The following is a 3,934-nucleotide window of genomic DNA, read 5'->3' as shown; positions in this document are numbered from 1 at the left end:
CATACTAAGCCCTAACTACAGCTCTAGTTAGACTCAACTTTATTATCTATTTGACCACTATTAAACTTAGTGCACTACCTACAGGCATTTTTTCTAAGTATAACATACGACTATTAGAGGTTATTAGAAAGATTTTTAAGTATAAAAATTACTTGACTGAAGTTAGAGGTTGCTTATATGGACCGGTTTTGATACTCATAATTCAAGGATTCTCCGATTTTGATAAAAGTTTACCCCTGGATCAAGTCTGTGTGGAAATTTAATTTGCATTAGGTTACAATCCATTTCTAATAAGTCACCAATAATCGAAGTGGCAATTCTGACTCGAGTCTGAATACTGTGGCTATTCGGACTTAAACTCCAATGTGCGTGTGCATACAGAGGGGAGGACGACACAATGTGGGTAGTAGGCAGAGTTCAGAAGAAATTCTGTTTTGCCCATATCACACTGACTCAGCTCATAACCTCTACTTTGGACTGTAGAAGCATTGTTGCCTGTCTCACACTATCAGAATATGTAATTTTTAAATTATTTATTTTTGTCTTGATTTTATTTGGACATCGTGTTCTGTTATGTTGTTAGTTAAAGCTTTTCATATATACCCACTGTTCCTTTGACTGACTTTTGTTACTTTTAACGAGTTTTAACTCTTTTCTTTTTAATTTCTATCTGGACTTCCAATTGATCTATGATGTTGTATTTCTAGTCAAATAAAGCGAGTTTCGACTACTTGTTGATTGTTACTAAAATCGTAATTTTGATTTGCATTAATGTAATTATCAATAATCAAAATATTTTCTTTAAACCTAATAAAATCTATACTGCCACAGAAGACTATTCAGACTGACTTGATTACACATGCGCATTGGAATTTTAGTCCGAATAGCCACGGGAGACTATTCAGACTCGAGTCCGAATAGCCGCAGCCCACTACAATATTAATATGACTACTACTACTACTACTACTACTACTACTACTACTACTACTACTACTACTACTACTACTACTACTACTACTACTACATGCAGACCTGACAAAATAAATGATAGAAGTTTTCAATCACCACATAAAATATCTTGAGTCCTAGTAAATTATTTTGTCACAGTAACTGTAACAGCGGATCCAGTTTTTTTAATGCGACCACACAATTAGAGATGATTTTTTCCCCATTTTTTGTTTTTAAAATTTTTTTTTGTCTTTTTCAAAATGTGCCAATTAATTCAGTAGATAGTTTTACTAACCGGGACTTTCTAGCAGTGTTTACTGTTTATGTCGTGTTGCAGTTATCATACGTTTAATCTTGCTATAAAATGGCTTTAAATATTTATGACAAATACAAATAAAAGCAACATACCGACGTTATGCACCCAATACAAGAGGAAAATAATACGATTTAATTGTTATTGTGATGGCATGTCGCACGTCATCGTCTCTTCAGTACACCTAACAACCAACAACAACATTATCCGCCATTTATAAACTATGTTATGTTGCAAAAAATTAATTTAGTAATACATTTTTTTAAATATTTTAATTTGATACTATGATCCAGTTTTTTATATATATTGTTGAAGTTTCTGGTCGCTGAGATATTAATTATTGATAGCATTGTCTATTTTAGATTTGAAAATCCATTTTTTTATTTTTTACGACTTTAGAATATTTTTCAAGAAATTTTGTTCACGTCACTCTGATTTTTTCCCAGTTATGAGTCAAACAATGTTTTATACCAAAAAGAGCTCTATGGGACTATTGAGCAACAAGGTTACAAATAAAGAGTCACAAGGCCCGGTTAAACGTAATGCAAGTTGTTTTCTACCTTGCAGGCAGATTGCTAGCGCACCGCAAAGAACTGAGCAAACGATCCAGCTACTAGTTACCAATCACTGCTGAGTGGACAGAAAACACTGGGTGAATAATGTGTTTCCTTATTGTTGAATATCGAGGTGCTAAGCCGGCGGCTAGAACTCATCAACGAATATATAATATCATTGAACTCTTGGACCTTCATTTAGATCCGTGCCCTACATACGACACACAAACTACAGTAAACTCACTGAAAAATTGATCCTGTTCAGGGGGAATGTCTATTCAAGGCGAGGAGAAGAAATAGCGTTGTAGAGAAGTGCCGGGTTAATGGCAATTCTATCTTTTTGATAGGACGATAGTCTATCGCAAAGTACTTTCCATAAGATCAAACATAACTAGCTACCCAATTACTGCTGGATGGACAGCTAGGGGGGTCAGAAAAAAATATCGACTTCTCTCGGGATTGATTTGGGGCCCCTAATTATGAAACGAGTGCTCTACCAAATGAGCTATCGGGATCTCGTCAATGCAGTAAGCCGAGGGGAGGGGAGGGGGGGGGGGGGATGAATCAGATCAGATATATCTGACGTCCCACACAGTCCATCGGCTACTTACCTTTTCCGTCTTATAAATTCCATCATAATGCATTTTCATGATACAGTACCATCAATATGAACATGTCGGCATTCTTTGTGGACCGAATAAAAACATTATGAGTTCGAATCATGTTGGGTTTTACAAATTATGAGAAATTGCTGAATACAGAAATGTCAGAAAAAGAAGGGAAAAAACAACCTCCAGCAAATAAAGGTATCACGGAAATTGGGAGTCGAATCTAGAAGTGAAACAGGGATCGAACTGACATGGCACGCTCTCTTTGAGTAGAAGAGGGAAGTTGGCGCGCCAAGACTTTGTGAACTTACTTGGGGCGTGGCTATATTGGTTGATTTGGTGCCTGGCTCCACATCCATCTTTTAAACATGGATTATAGCATTTAAAAAATATATATATTTATATATATATATATATATATATATATATATATATATATATATATATATATATATATATATATATATATATATATATATAAAATTTGAGAAATGGTATATACCGACTCTTACTTATTTGAATAAGTCTTCTCTTTAATTTTTCTTCTTTCTTTTTAATTTACAAATACAGCATGTTTTAAGTCATTCATATTCTTCTGATTCTGGCACCACCTTATACTGTAAGCACGCCACGCCACTGCTTATCCTCAACTCAAAAGGGGGGGGGGGGGGAGGGAGAGAGAGAGAGAGAGAGAGAGAGAGAGAGAGAGAGAGAGAGAGAGAGAGAGAGAGAGAGAGAGAGAGAGAAACCCAAAGAAAAGAAACCAACTACATTTACTGTCTATAGGGAATTTTGTCTGTGATGGGGTCCGAACGAGTCAAATATAAACCACAAATTTCAACGAGAGTAGCTTTAAAAGTTAAACGCTATATTCAGAGAAATAATGTCAATGTTGCTGCTCGAAGCTCGAAGAAATAAATAATAACGTGAAATTGAATGTAAGCTTCAATTTAATTACAAAAACAGATCAAATGAACTTTTTGGGTTTCCCCTTTATCAACAAAACATGATGAATGAAACACCACAAATGAATGAGATAATGTGGTAGTGGCGTAATTAAGATGAATAAACAAAAACATTGGTTGGCAGGAAATTAGTATGATCCTTTGTAAGGAAGCACGAATTAAAATAGAATACAAGATATTTCTAAAAAGTGTGCAATTAATTAAGTGAAAAGAGGGGAGACGGGGAGGAACTGTGTAATGCAGTTTAGAAAGTGAAATATAAAAACGTGTAGACTGTTGTTGGAAAATAAATACAATGGAATAAAAAAAAAAAAAGATCAAATGTAACCCGAAATGTTCATTTGATCTGTTTTTGTAATTAAATTGAAGCTTACATTCAATTTCACATTAATATTTATTCAGAGAAATATAAAAACATAACACAAACATAACATCATAAGTACGGAATAGACACGTAATAAACCATAGGCTTCGTAGATTCAAAGCCTGACATTGGCCAAAATTATATGTCTCAATGCAAGGTGACGACTACCAAAAGAAAAAAAA

At 34.5% G+C, this 3,934-nt stretch overlaps 1 protein-coding gene across 2 annotated transcripts in view; it reads right to left on the bottom strand.

Moving 5' to 3' along the window:
• LOC144965165 (zinc finger protein 474-like) overlaps positions 1-1,483 on the bottom strand; it is a 10,501-nt gene extending 9,018 nt beyond the window's left edge. Inside the window, exon 1 of one of the 2 annotated variants that reach the window (XM_078900205.1) lies at positions 1,357-1,483. The gene's annotated coding sequence lies outside the window, so the exon portion shown is untranslated. Of the gene's footprint in view, positions 1-1,243 lie in introns of both variants that reach the window. The other variant, XM_078900206.1, reaches the window with a different exon arrangement.
• Between the last annotated feature and the right edge of the window lie 2,451 nt (positions 1,484-3,934).

The sequence above is a fragment of the Berghia stephanieae genome, chromosome 2, assembly GCF_034508935.2.
Source record: "Berghia stephanieae isolate SIO BIC M18660-M18661 chromosome 2, UCSD_Bste_1.3, whole genome shotgun sequence".
NCBI lineage: Eukaryota > Metazoa > Mollusca > Gastropoda > Nudibranchia > Aeolidiidae > Berghia > Berghia stephanieae.
Note: the sequence above shows the minus strand (reverse complement) of the source record. Positions and strands in the feature narration are given on the sequence as shown.